Genomic DNA, 15,889 nt, shown 5'->3' with positions numbered 1-15,889 from the left:
AGTCTCATTGCTTGCTCCGTTCGGTCCTATTACTGAAGGTCTAATTATATCTATTATGCTGTTCAGTTTCACAGAAGGTGGGGGAAGAAAATTAGACATATTAGGGGATAAGATTAGGGGCATGTGACACACACACACACACACACACAAACACCCACACACACTCATATTGTAGATTTTAAGAAATGCAATGGTGACCAAACTAGAGTATTTGTGAGATTATATCTAAACTATCATGTACGTTACTGTAACAAGACAAAATGGAGATGGTTCCAATTCTGTGTGATTGCCCAGGCAACAGGGATCCAATTACACTGTCAAAATCTGAGGTGCTGGAGCTTAAAAGCCCCACAGGACCTCTTTGCAACCAAACACATTTTTCTCCATCAGTAAAAAGGCAAGTAAAGGATTTTTGATGCCATTGTAAACGATGTCTTACATTCAGAGCTCCCCAAAACATTTCCTAGCCCACTCTTTCCCTGTATGGTGTAAATATTATATGCGTATGCTATGCTTTTGTGGAGGCTTCATGTAGACTATTATCATGGCCTAATAGAGCTCAAAATGGAAAGGAAGAGGGGACAGAAGGGAGACTCATTATTTTTTAAATGGCTTCACTTTTCCCGTAGGAATCCTATATATCCCACTTAGCAGAAGCTCATTCCAGCACTGATTAAGTGGGAAATACACAGAATCTCAAAAGGTCAGATCTATAATCAGCTGTCCTCAGGGGTTGACATGGAAAACTTTTTAATCCAACTTGAATTTATTGCCATCTGATAACAAAGTGCAGAAAACTATGAGAAATTTCAGTATAGTTACATATATGTTACGTGTGTGTGTGTATGTGTGTGTGTGTGTGTTAATGGAGATGCACTGCCTTCCTAAACTCAGAGTAACTTGGCTTACCTAAAGCATTTGTTAGGCAATCTTTCCTATAGCATTTATGCTGTTGATTTGTTTTGTATTTTGAAGACTTTCAAACTAACAATTTAAGTTTTTGTGGGAATGGTTCTGTACTGTTCAGCTACAGTACAGAGAAAGTTTGTGAGAAACAATTCACAATTTGGGGTCTAAAAGTGTATGACTGAAAACAAAATTTGTAAAAGAAATAGGATAATAGGAAAAAAGGGAAAAACAAACAGAAGTCTTAATAAGTTGCAAAGTGTGTAACTGCAAACCTGTGATAAACACTTCTTGGTGGGAAGAATATACTTGTGGAGCCGGATGGCTAAGCTGGACAAAGCCTAGTTTCTTGTCTTCTTAAATGCAGTTTTACTTATTTTAGTAAGGAATTATTAGTCATTATTTCATTAAAAATGACTTTGGTCAAAAGCTGAAGGTTTTTTACTCATCACGCCTTAAAATGCCATCTCTATTTATGTCCTCCCATAAATTTGTAGTCATTTCTATCACCTTTATGCGGAGAGCAGCACCCAAATACAAAATGTTAAATCAGTCATGAACCTGCACACTTGCTTATCTGAATGGAAGAAAATAGATTGTTCCTTTCTTCCCTCCTTATTCCAAGTAGTTATTAAGTTAAGCCTGGAAGAAAATTGACCTTGGAGTTGTCTTGAGCTGTGAGATTGAGAAAAGATGTGAAGGCTTCTCATTTAAACATTATTCCACTCCTCTACTCCCTGGGAGAAAACAGTCTTACAAGAGTGATGGAAAGAAAATGATATAAGTGGTAAGGTGACTTTTTTTTCACTATATGAGTGGTTTTTCCTTATCAGTATTTATAGAAGTCACTGTTGTGCCTATGTTTTTACACTTCCTGAAGAAGAATAAGAAAGAAAAGAAGGCAGAGTAGCCTCAAGACTTGTATTCATGGGAAAGCTGAGAGAAAGTACACAGCAAGCAGACATTGGGGGAATGACCGTTTGTCTTTTTGTAGTTCTGAGTATGTCACAATGAGTAACAGCATGGCTCTTCTGTTTGTGAGAGACAATTATAGCACAGAAACCAGGCAGTAGGAAGGCCAGTGATGAGAAGGGTCTTTTCCGGGAAAACAAACCACCCCCACTGGTTCCACACAGTGGAAATACATGAATGGACTGGCTAGGAACACAAGCCATGATTCACTTAGGGCTTGAAACTCAGACATATGACCCCAGGGAAAACTAGTTAAGTTCTCTGGCCCTCATTTTTCTCATCTGCAACATGGGGATAGTATTTATAGCTGTTTCAATGGTTTTGAGAGATAATTAAATGAAATAATAAAGAATGACAAGCACAAAGACTAGTAAGTGCTCATGCTCATGAGAAGTCAGCTGCTGATAGTGTTAATGTTGAGAAGCAACAAAATTCTAAAGCTGAGAAAAATATTTTCTGTCCTATCAACTCTGATGGTGGTAAGGAAGTATAACTTAAAGTATTTGCCAAGAAACACAAGTGTTTTGGCTAATTGGCTTGAATGGGTCAAGTGTTTCAATATATTTGGGAATATACCTACTGGGAAATAATGAACTGATGAAGAAATATTTTCAATGTAGATCGCATGGAGTCCTAACCAAGTAAGGGCTGGCTGCTAATGGAAAGCTTATCTTGAGCTGAAAAGAATGTTTTTTGTTTGTTTTATTTTGTTCACAGTCCCTCCATTTAAAAAAACATAAATTTTAGTGTGTATATTTGAGGTTTACAACATAATGTTATAGGATACACATAGATAGTAAAATGGTTGCTATAGTGAAGCAAATTAACATTTTTCATCTCAGTTGCTTTTTTTTTAGTGAAAAGAACAGCTAACGTCTACTTACTTAACAAAAATACCCAGTACAATATAATTTTATTCACTATAGTCATTACATTGCTCATTAGATCTCTAGACTTGTTCATCCTACATACCTGCTACTTTGTATTCTTTGACCTACATCTCCTCATTTCCTCCTCCTGGTAACCCCACTCCTGGTAACCATTGTTTCATTTTCTATCTCCATATATTTGACTCTTTCTTTTTCAAGATTCCACATATAAGTAAGATCATGCAATATATTTTTTTCTTTTCTGACTTATTTTACTTAGTATAATGTCCCCTAGGTCCATCTATGTTGTTGCAAATGGTAAAATCGGGTTCTTTTTCAAGGCTGAATAATATTTTATTATGTCTATTCATACATCCATCTATCTATATATATAGAGATAATATTATCAAACAATTTATCAAATTGTTAATAATCACTTATGTTGTTTCTGCATTTTGGCTATTACAAATAATGTTACAATAAACACGGGAGTACATATAACTTTATGAGATGATAGTTCGTCTCCATTGAATGTATATACAAGCATTACTGTGTTGTATAATTAAAATGTCCATACTGCTCAAAGCAATATAATGGACCCTTGAATAACATGGGTTTAAAATGCATAGGTCTACTTATATATGATTTATTTATTTTTTAGTAAAAGTTGCACAAAGTGCGCCTGCCTCTCCTGCCTCCTGTTCTACCTCCTCCACTTCTTCTGCCTCTGCCACACCTAGATAGCAAGACTAACACCTTTTAATCCTCCTCTTCTTCAGCCTACTTAATGTGACATTTTCTTTTCTCTTCTAAAAATATAATGTATAAATACATAAACGTACAAAATGTGAGCTAATCAAATGTTTATGTTATTTGCAAGGCTTCTTGTCAACAGTAGGCTCTTAATAGTTAAGTTTTAGGAAGTCAAAAGTTATATGTAGATTTTCTACTGCTGGGTCAGCACTCATAACTCCCACATTGTTCAAGTGTCAACTGCATACAAATTAAACACAATCCCCATCAAAATTTCAATAACATTCTTCATAGATATAAAAGAAACTTTCCTAAAATTGGTTTGGAACCACAAAATACCATGAATATCCAAAGCAATAATACTAAGAAAGCAAAACAAAGTTGTAAGCATCATACTTCCTAATTTAAACCCATATTATCAAGCTATAATAATCAAAACAGTATGTAACCAATATAAAGTGGAAATATAGACCAATGAAATAGAATAGAAGGCACAGAAATAAATCTAAATATATATGATCAAATAATTTTGACACAGGCATCAAGAGGACACAATAGGAAAAGGATGGTCTCTTCAATAAAGATAGTAGGAAAGCTGTATTTTCATATGCAAAAAATATATAAAATTTATAATGGAGCCTTAAACGATACAAAAAGTCAGCTCAAAATAAATAAAACATTTAAATATAAGACTTGATCCCATAAAACACCTATAAGAGAACATAGAAGAAAATCCTCTTGATGTTGGCCTTGGAAATGATTTTTTGATATCTAACCAAAAGCTCATGTGACAGAAGCAAAAATAAGTAAATGGAATTGCATCAAACTAAAAAGCTTCTGCACAGCAAAGGATACAATCAACAAAATGAAAAAGCAACTTCTGGGCTGGAAAAAAAAAATATTTACAAACCATATATCTGATAAAAGGTTAATATCCAAAAATTTCAAAGAAATCTTTTTTTTTTTTTTTTTGAGACGGAGTTTCGCTCTTGTTACCCAGGCTGGAGTGCAATGGCGTGATCTCGGCTCACCGCAACCTCCGCCTCCTGGGTTCAGGCAATTCTTCTGCCTCAGCCTCCTGAGTAGCTGGGATTACAGGCACACACCACCATGCCCAGCTAATTTTTTTGTATTTTTAGTAGAGACGGGGTTTCACCATGTTGGCCAGTATGGTCTCGATCTCTTGACCTCGTGATCCACCCGCCTCGGCCTCCCAAAGTGCTGGGATTACAGGCGTGAGCCACTGCGCCCGGCCCCAAAGAACTCTTTTAACTCAATTTTAGGAAAATAAATCACCTGGTTTAAATGGGGCAAAAAACCTGAACAGATATTTTCCTAAAGAAGATATAAAAATGACCAACAGATATACAAAAAAGTGCACTACAACACTAGTCATCAGGGAAATGCAAAATTAAACCACAATGAGCTATCACTTCATACTTGGTGTCATGGCTATTATCAAAAAGATAAGCTACAAATGTTGGTGAGGGTGTGGAGAAAATGGAATCCTAGGACACTTTTGGTAGGAATATAGATTGGTGCAGCATTATGGAAAACAGTATGTAAATGTCTAAATAAATTTAAAATAATGCTTTTGAAGAGTTACAAATATCCAGGCAACAAACTAGTTTATCTTAAATATGTACAGAATTTTTAGGAGTTCCATGGTTCTAAAATGAACTTAAGAAATTTAGATCTTGGCTATGGTAGTATCTGTTAACCTAGAGCTGCTGTAAAGTAGCCTGAAAAAGTTTTCAACAAATATTCCTGTAATAAAAAATAGGAAACAAAAATTTGAGTAGACTTTTGTTGGACAATCTTTTTCATTTAACTGATAGAGAGATTGCTCACTAAGAAAAGCTATAAAGAACACTGACAGCTTAAACGGAGTACTTTTATCTGTTACTATCTGCCCTGAAAAAGTAATTATCTATGAACATCAGTGTGGGCAGACTGGAAATCTTAAACCAGCACTAATTTTTTTTAAATAGGGAAAATATAATGTACATTTTTTTCTAATCAACATTCATTAGCACAATCATTTGAGGAATATTTTTGAATAATCAACTAAGTGGTAAATTGCATTTTATATAGTGTGAAAATAACTTTGAATTGTGAAAAGTATAGAGCACAGTAGGATTTCATTATCTTGTTAATATAGAAAAATGCCTAAAGACCACTTTCCTTTGTTTTAACATAACACATATCATATTAAAGCAAACCTTAATTTTCATATGTTTGTTGAGGGCCTACTATGTAACAAGCACTATTCTAAGTACTGGAATGCGATAGAGAACATGTCTCTTAAGGTATTATAGTCTGATATAAGGAGACACAAAATAAGCAAATAAAAGAATAATGTGACAAAGAAAATATCCAACAAAGGCATCGAAGTGTTGCTTTAGTAAAGGCTTGTTTAAAGTGCCTTTGAGTGGAGACATGAAGAATGAAAAGGTGCTCATTATGTAAAGGACACTGTGAGCTGGAAAGAAGATGTTTGGAGGATGAAAAGGTGCTGATGCATAATGAGGAGAGGGAGAGTACCTGACACCTGAGAACAGGAGGCAGGGCCAGATGAGCTAGGCACTGTAAGCCATGGTCAGGCTTAGGATTGAAAAGCTGCTGGGGTGTGTGTGTGTGTGTGTGTGAGAGAGAGAGAGAGAGAGAGAAAGAGAGAGACAGAGACAGAGAAAGGGAGACATGCAGAGAGAGAAAGAAAGAGAGAGTTCAGCTGGACAACTGAATTATTATTGGTTTTCATTTTATACCACCTTTGTTTTTGCATTCATGCAGAACTATTAATGTTAGACTACTGCAGAAGTAATTGTGGTTTTTGCCATTATTTTTAATACTATGATTAAAGATTGTAACTGCTGGGAAAGCTGCACATTTCAGGTAGTTTCTGCACTTTTGAGGCAGACAACATGCTAGTTAGAGAAGCTATTTTCATGTGCATGCACACATACATACACATATGACACCTTTCTTTAAATTTTTTGAAGCAGGAATATGCCTGTGCCTAGTTTCCATTTGAAATTAACAACTTGACTATGGGATGAACGATGGACTGTAGGAGGGCAACACTAGAGGTAGGGAAACCAGTTTGGAAGCCACTGTAGTATGGTAGGCAAGATATGGTAGTGGCTTGAAATAGGATGGGGGCTGGGGAGATGGTGTCATGTCTATATGTGTATGTGTGTGTGTGAGAGAAAGATTTATTTTGGAGATATGACTTACGATGGATTGAATGCATGGATTGAGTCACAGAAAAATTAATGTGGGCCATGGTACAAAGTAAGCAGGGAGCAGTGGGTATTTAACACGACAGACCTTCATTGAGGCAAAACACTTTGGTCTTCCATTAATCACTGTAGAATGCAACATCAGGAACTCAAAGAGACCAAAACACTCCATTAGCACTGAACCATAGCATCTCTGTAATAGGCATATTTAACAAAATGACTTTAGTGCTATTCATTTTTCTTGTTATACATATTCGAGAAATCAGGCCAGAAAAATACAAAATAGTACATATGGTATTATCACATTGTTACTGAGAATACAAGAGAAAAAATCTGAACCAAGAGCAGCCTGCTCTACTAAGGTGGAAGGCAAATGCACTCTGTGTTCTCTCAAACCCTCAAATCTCCTGTGCTGTGTTCTGTGCACAGCTGCAGCACAATTTCTAATAGGGTGCATTCATTACTGTAGTCAACGCTGTCTCTCCACCTCACTCTTCTTTCTTTTGCATAATTGAGTCTGCTCTTGATGATCTCAAATGAGTCTTCTGATTTTACTATGGTATTCTTCAGGTCTAGGATTTCTGGTTTATTGTTATTTCTTTTTCTATAATACGTTTCTCATTTTGTTCATCCATGGGTTTTCTAATTTTCTTTAGTTGTCTATCTGGGTTTGTCTCTCACTGAGCTTCTTGAAGATGACTATTTTGAATTCTCTTTTAGACAATCCATAAATATCTCTATTTCCTTGGGGTTGGTTACTATAGCTTTATTGTTTTCTTTCAACGATGTCATATTTGCTTGATTCTTTTTTTATATATGTAGCTTTGCATTGGTATCTATGCATTTGAAGAAACAAATACTAATTCCAGTCTTTATAGACTGTTTTTTACAGGCTGTCCCCAGGCTAATAGGATTGCTTCCAAGATTGTAGTCAAGTTTAGTTGGAGCTAGGTCACGTGACTGTTGCTGAGTTTACAATAAGGTCTGTGGTTGGCAGGTCTGTTACCAGGGGCTCAAACAGATGTGAATCCTGTCTGGTCCCTACCTGGACTGGTTTGCTTCTAGGACCTTGGTCAGTAGGGCTGGTGCTGAAATGAGAAGCCACTTCAGAGTTCATAGATGGTAGTTCTGTTACCAGGTACACAAATGGGTGAGGCTTCCTCCAGGTCTCTCAGAGTATTCTTACTGTGTCACTGGGTGCATCCCTCGGCAGGCAGTACTGGCCTTGGCCTGCAGCTGAGAGGGTTGGGGCCAAGTCACAGGGTTACTTCAGGTCTATAGTCTTGCCCTTGTAGACACAGATAGGTGTATCTCTCTCTAGGATCTTGGGTGGACAAGACTGCTCTCAGACTATGGCTGAGAGTCTAGAGCCTAGTTACTAGGCTATTTCAAGATACTCAGTTAAACTGATATAAGGAGACCTGAATGGACATTTTTGTTTCCCTCTGTGTCTCTGGGCAAGCAGGACTGTCTCAGACTATAGCTGTCAGGGACTGGAGCTGAGGAATAGAACTACTTCAGTATCTGCCGTGGAACTGAAACAGGTGGACCTGCTTCAGGGACTAAGATAGACATGTTTTCCTCTAGGTATCTGTGTAGGCAACACTGGTCTCATACTAGTTCTGAGAGGGGCTAGATATTAGTTATAGGGCCATTTTAGGGTCCACTGGTAGGACCAATGTTGGTGAGCCTGTCCTCCAAGGCAAAAGTGGGCATGACTCCTCCCAGGTCTCTTGGTAGATGGTGCTGGTAGCAAGACCAAGGTCAAATGGGGTTGTACATAAGTTCACAGGGATACAGGGCCATTTCCAGTTATGGAGCCTGGACCACAGTTGGCAAACCTGCCACCTGAACATGAGTCTGTCCTCTCAAAATGGCCCTACTAGGTCTTGGGCACCACTGGGATTTTATAGCCTTCTACGTGAATTCCAAAGCTTTCACTAAGTCACTTTTGTTCATCAATGGCTGCAAAATTATTATTACTGTGGGGGCTTATAAGTTGGAAACCTCCTATTCCACCATATTGCTGATGTCATTTTCTTTACCCTCTGTAATAATTCTACTCAAGTATATTAGTTATCTATTGCCATATAACAAATGCCTCAAAACATATTGTCTGCATATGACAAATATTTAATTATCACATAGTTTCTGTGGGTTGGGAATCTGGGTATGGCTTTGCTGGGTGGTTCTGGCTCAAGGCCTCTGCTGAGAATGCAAGAAATCCGGGGCCAGAACTATGCTCTCATCTGATGGTTCAATTGGAGAAGACCTACTTCCAAACTTACTCAAGTCAGGTGGCTATTGGCAGGCATTAAACAGAAGTCAGCAAGCTATATTTTATACTAGTCCACGAAACAAGTTTTGGAAGTCACTGGATTAGTGAGTGGGCCAAGCCTCATTAGTATACATATTGCTCATTAGTATACAGATTGTCTATAGCTGTTTTTGTGCTACAACAGCAGAATTCAGTACCTGTGTATATTACCTACGTTTTCTTATCTTTTGTATTCTTGATACTCTGCTATCTGGTACCTTGCTGACCCGAGAAGGCAGCCCCTTCCAGGGTTAGCTAATTCCTAGAAATAGTAAACAACTTTCCTGCAAGCACATTTTTGATATGCGAACCAACCAATCTGGAACCTGTGCCTCTAACTGCATCCTTTTATTGAGCCTTCACATTATCTTCCTGCCCAATCACCTCAGGGCCAGGTACTAGACAACTGGGAACAGCTCCTATAGTCCAGATTCCACCAGAATTATTCCAGCAATTCAAACCTAAATCTGCTTAACCTGTTTACCTTGCCTCACCCATTCCTTCCCTCAAAAACCACAATAAAGCTTCTTGCTCACAGCACCTGCCTCTGCCCACTCATCTCACCTTGGTGCTTCCTTGAGTAGCCCTATGTGGCATGCCATGCCTCCTGCTTCTAGTGGACTGTACCTGTAATAAAACCTTCTTCCTTCATGATAAATTGTTTTCATATCTTTGTGTCTTACCATACTTAATTAAAACCAGTCCAGGTATCATTAAATCATTGCAACAAAGACCACATGACCGGCAAGGCCTAAGCTATTTACTATCTGATTTTTTACAGAAAAAGATTGCTGACCCTTTCTGTAGAACATTTTCTTCCAAGTTTACTCATATGGATATTGGTGACCTCAGAGTTTCCCAACCTCGCTTACATAAGCCTCTTGTTAAAGTGATAAATTGTTTCATATATTAGACTTTAAAGGCTAAATGCAGGAAAGTTTCAGGAAAACTCAGACAGTTGGTCACCCTGTCAAAACATGACAGCTGCCTTTCTCCAAATTGAACAACCTGAGAAGGAGTGTCCAGGAAGAAAGCCACCGTTCTTTTATAACTTATGCCAGAATTAATATTCCATCACTCCTGCCATATTGTATTATAAGTAAACTGATAAGTTTAACACACACCAGAGGGAGATCCTGTGAGGCTGTATATACCAAGGAGCAGGGCTCATTGGGGGGAAACTTAGAAGCTGCCTTCCACACTATACTCATCTTACCTATCTTTTTATCACTACAGCAATAAATGAGAAAATACCTTTTAGTTTGTGTAGAGGATAAGCTAACTTTTCTTAGTACCATACAGTATTGGGTATATATGCCTATGAACATATGAAGGAATCAGATGAATCTAAAACATATAAATCCTGCTTTGTATTGCAAGAAAATAAGAACATAATTAGAAATAAGATTTAATCTCTACTCTGATAATTAGTGTTAAACTGCTTGTATCACTAATACACGAACATGGTTTATGGCATACCTTCCTCAATGTGAATCAGATGCAAAGCATCCTCAGATTTACCCAAGAAATATGTAGCCTCTTGTATTTAATATGATTAGTTCATAAAATATCATCTCATTGATATATTTCCCTTGGTTTTCCATTTTTCAATTTCTTTTATTCTAGAAAAGAGATCACTAGCTGAATGATTAGTTAATGAGCATCTAAATTCTAATTATGGTTTTTCCTTAATGTGGTTAATTTTTCCATTCATTTCTTTTCTGTTAGTAACATCTGCTTGAAAACACAATTTTTATTTATAAGAGATTATCTGTCCTTATAGTTCCTTTTCCTCTTGAAGCTTCAGTCTTTGAGTTCTGATATCACCATTAGTTGCTATGGAAATGGTTATGATGAAACAAACAGGGGTTTATGATTTCATTCCAGGAAGAAGCAGTGGGAAGCCCTCTATTTAAAAAAATGTGTTAACTTTCTAGCTAATTTTACAATAAATGGGAGGGAACTACATTTAAGGAAGAAAATACTAGCTTGTTTTTTTCAAATATGCTATGTTTTAGAAATTGTATTTACCTGACTTAGAAGAATTTGTAGCATTCAATCTGCAATTCTTCTGATGAGTCACCAAGTTTGCCAAACTTTGAGTAACATTTTATTCAACTTATTTAAACTCTTCTTGTGTTTATATTCAATGGGTGATGAAATAGCAAATGAGGTGATATTGCCATTTCGGTCTTCTTAATGATAAATACCAATCTCTACAGTCATAACAATTACAGGAAAATCTCCAGAGATCATTAATAGGATAAAACAAATGAATTGAGAGTGCTGCATTTCATGTGTTTCATAAGTATACACAACTTCTATCTAAAATAAATATCAAAACACTGAGAAACTCATGTTAATTTGAATTCTGCCACATAAAAACATGATCTAAGAGCCAGCTTTCAGAATGGCAAAATTATTTATTGTAGAAAGGAAATGCCATATGGAGAGGGAGCCCTGGGTTGGCTTCAGTCTATAACCTTGGGCAATTCATGGAACCTCCCAGGGTCTCCATTTCATGGGAACAGTGATGGTAATAGGAAAATCTCGACTACAATTGCTGCCCCGGGATCCTCTAAGAATTAATGAGATAATGTCTACAGAGCATTCTAAAGCCCTTAGACAAAATGAGAAAGATAACTAAGAAATATTTTAAGATATTTTAAATCAGGATTAGACTCCAATTTGATTTTTTTTAAGATAGACTGCTCAAGGCTGAATTTTTTTTTAAAGAAATCCAAAGGTCACAGAAAGTAATCAAGCTGGGTTGCACTACAGATTTTAAAATAATTCCATTATCTTTATCAATTATGAAGTTGATTCTGGCAAACCAAATGGATTTCTGTTTATAGTGAGGAAATGTGAGGGGGGTTGTATTAGGCAATAATGGCCAAATTGTAATTTATTTCCCAGCCAAATATTATCTTTTCAATTTATATTTAGTTCAAAGGTATCTTAATAATAAGTGTTTACATTTCAAAAATTTTTAGCTTTCATTTTATTGTTTTGTTTTAAAGAACTGCTTTTCTATTTATTTATTTATTTACAAAATGTAACCCTATGTATCTGAGTGATATTTTGAAAACATTTTTTAACACAAATCAACTGTATTTAATGGTAATAATTAAGGAGTAGCCATCTCATATCACTGTGGCTGGTTTTCTAACAACCTCAATCTTACTAAAATGTGTATTTAAATTCTGATTCTAAAATAGGATAAAATAAATAGCCATTTTAAAATCATGATATAGGTCTAATTAATTGACATAAAATGTGCTAATGGTATATAAAAAAGCAGTTTATAATCTATGTATGTTTTGAATCTTACTAAGAAAAATTCTTTGTGTATATACATAGAAATATTTACAGTGCTTATCTGTACAGTGGAATGTAAATAATTTTTTATTTTCATATAATAAGATGATAATAGTTTTCTTTTCTTCTTTTTTTTTTTTTTTTTTTTTTTTTTTTTTTTTGAGATGGAGTTTTGCTCCTGTTACCCAGGCTGGAGTGCAATGGTGTGATCTTGGCTCACCACAACCTCCGCCTCCTGGGTTTAAACAATTCTCCTGCCTCAGCCTCCCAAGTAGCTGGGACCACAGGCATGCACCACCATGCCCAGCTAATTTTTGTATTTTTAGTAGAGACAAGGTTTCACCTGTCTCTAGTTTCACCTGTTGACCAGAATAGTCTCGATCTTTTGACCTCGTGATTCACCCGCCTCAGACTCCCAAAGTGCTGGGATTTTAGGCGTGAGCCACCACACCCAGCGATAATACTTTTCTAATCAGCAATAAATAAAGCTAATTTTTAAAGAAAATTAGAATATTTTTTACCTTTCTCCCTATTTCTATGGGTTTTGTGAAGCACAGTTGAGATAATGAATATAAAAGTTACTTGGAAACTGTGAATTGTTCTACAAGTGTGTATTGTTGGTGATATTACATTCCAAATTTCAAGTCCTTCAAAAATTAAGACTATTTCTCTGTCCATTACAGGAATATCCTTGCATTGCAGCTGTGTAAAAATATTTTCTTCATTTGGAAGGCACCCCTAAATCCCTCTTACAAGTTAGAAAAAAGCACAACACAAGTACGCATGCCCTACTTGTGCTACAGCTGAGTAAAGCAGTCTACTTTGGGTTTTATGCACCAGAAGTTACATTACTTGCTGGGATAAAGCACTGAAGGACATCCTGTTTTTATGGTAGGCTAAAACAGAGCCCAGTCTGTTCTAGCCAGTTCCCTCTTATCTCAAGGTGTTGCATTCTGAGAACATTCTACAGTTATTCTTGAGAACTACAAGCAGGAAACGGGGAGAAGTGATTTAGCCCCAGGCCACCTGGAGAACTGTACTGCATAAATATTATAGTATTTTAGCTGGTTAATTCAAATTCAAAAACACTTCTGAAAAACTCATGGGCTATTTGAAGTTATTTTATCTGCTAATTTTAATTATGCTTTATTGTTCCTTCTACCGTCGTTCAACTCTGTTACTGGATGTGTACACCAGTCTTCTATTGCGCCCCATGTTGTTTCAATAGTATATTTTGCTACCCTTAAAAAAGTGAAGTTGCAAAGTTATTCTCCCTGGGAATCTGCATCCATAGACTTGGTACTTCCAGCATGTGCAAACTAGCATACAAGGTTTTGGGAGGTCCAAAGGTATCAGTCAGTAATGGAGTCCTATATCCAAGTATCAAAACTGGAATCACTGTAAAAATACTTTCTTGCTAAGTAAAATAGCAGTATAGATTAGATAACTTCTGCAAAATATAACTAAGATAAAATTATTTAAAATAACAATATAAAAGAAAATGAAGACAATATAAAATATATTATTTTTCCAAATAAAGCATTCATCATTTGTTAAAATCAATCCTGACTCAATAAAGACTGCCCAGACATCATGATGTTCTAGAATTTTGTACTTTAGAGTACCTGATGACTTGCAGTGTAGCTTCTACTTGCTTCTTTAAGAATGGGATGATTTCAGGAATTTAAAAGATAACATATCGGCGCTTTTCTCTAAGTGGTGGCCTTACCAAGGCAGAAACTTAACCCTGACTCCTAATAAGCCCAGGAACCCAGATTCTTAAAAGCCGAGTTCTTCTCGGAAAAACAGACCTGCCAGATATAATTGTCTTTAATTTCCTTCTTTCTTACTGCTCAAACTTTCTGTAAAGACAAGCACAAGGTTTGGTAGACTTTGGTGATATCCAAATCTGTACCTTAGATTCTTTCCCTTTGGTGCACCAAACCTGTATCCAAATGGTCAACTGTAATTTTTTTTTTTTTTTTTTTTTTTGAGACAGAGTCTCATTCTGACACCAGGAGCCATGCTGGAATGCAGTAGCGTGACCTCGGCTCACTGCAACCTCCGCCTCCTGGGTTCAATCAATTCTCCTGCCTCAGCCTCCCGAGTAGCTGGGACTACAGGCGTGCACCACCATGCCCAGTTAATTTTTTTGTATTTTCAGTAGAGACGGGGTTTCACCATGTTGGCCAGGATGGTCTCGATCTCTTGACTTCGTGATCCGCCCGCCTCAGCCTCCCAAAGTGCTGGGATTATAGGCATGAGCCACTGCGCCTGGCCTCAACTGTAATTTATCAACCCAAAATGCTTAAAACAAACTCATGATAGTCTTCTACCAAACGTCCACCTATTCTCATATTATGTTAGAAGTTTTAGAGTCACAGTAAATATCTCAATTTTTCAAACTTCAATATCCTTATTGTAAAATGGTGATAATTAATACTTTTCTCTTTATAGAGAATTATGAGGCTTAAATGGAATATGGATATAAAGAGCTTAGCATAGGGCCTGATACAGTGTTAACTCTTAAGACATTTTGCATAGTAGAAATAGTGGTGGAGGTTGGTGATCTCCATGTCTTCTATTTTTATCAAATTGTTTGCTGCTTCTTTGTTTCTGAATCTAGAATGTGAACCCACATATATAAGAAACTTATTGTAGTTATCTTTATTTCTGGCATAGTGATTATCTGCTGTTGGTTGAATGACTGGATTCATAAAAATTGCGTACTTTAAATTGTACTCTATAACCACATACATTTGATATCAGGCTTCATCTTTTATGCCGTCTCTTTATTTTGAGCTTGAAAACTATCCTGTGAGTCAAGTAAAACAGATATTACTATCTTCATCATCCAAGGAAAGAAGATGAGAGGTTAAGTGACTCACCTAAGCTTACATAACAAGGAAATGGTGGGTGTCGAATATAATTTCTGAATCTGAGTATTTTGTGTGTTCCTCATAGCATTAAAAACACAATCATCTTTCTGCCAATTATACCTTTATTCAAATTGGATCTATATATAAAGGCCTGAGAGAAACAGCTGGAACAGAAATAACAGTGAGTATACTTTTAGAAAGATACACTTAATGATTTCCTCAATAATGATTTTATCTTAAGTCCAAATGGGCTGTGTTCATTCATAAAAAATTGGCTTGCCGTGAAAACTGAGCTCCATACAAAGTGAAAAGACTGTCAGTGCCTTCTAGGCTGATGACTGATCTTTTTCAGAGCCAGTATAAATTATTTTAAGCTCTAAGAGCATGACTATATAATAATGTTCCCCACTTGTCAAAGCTACATATATATCTCTCATAAAGGAAATTAAAAATGAGAGTTTTGGGTAGATCAGAGAACTTAGCAATCTGTCTCTGATTTTTTAATGTAAGCATGCCCTCTAGGTTAGATGAGACTGACCTGGTTCTGGCCTGGTTCTATGATGTGAAATGATTTGGCCTGAGAGATCAAATCATTCAACCTTGAAGCTGAAAAGGGTTTACCTGAACCCCCGT

This window comes from Aotus nancymaae, unplaced genomic scaffold (assembly GCF_030222135.1).
Source record: "Aotus nancymaae isolate 86718 unplaced genomic scaffold, 86718_ANA_hifiasm-v0.15.2.pri h1tg000041l, whole genome shotgun sequence".
Classification (NCBI taxonomy): domain Eukaryota; kingdom Metazoa; phylum Chordata; class Mammalia; order Primates; family Aotidae; genus Aotus; species Aotus nancymaae.
The sequence above is the reverse complement of the archived record's forward strand: the minus strand, read 5'-3'. Positions refer to the sequence as shown.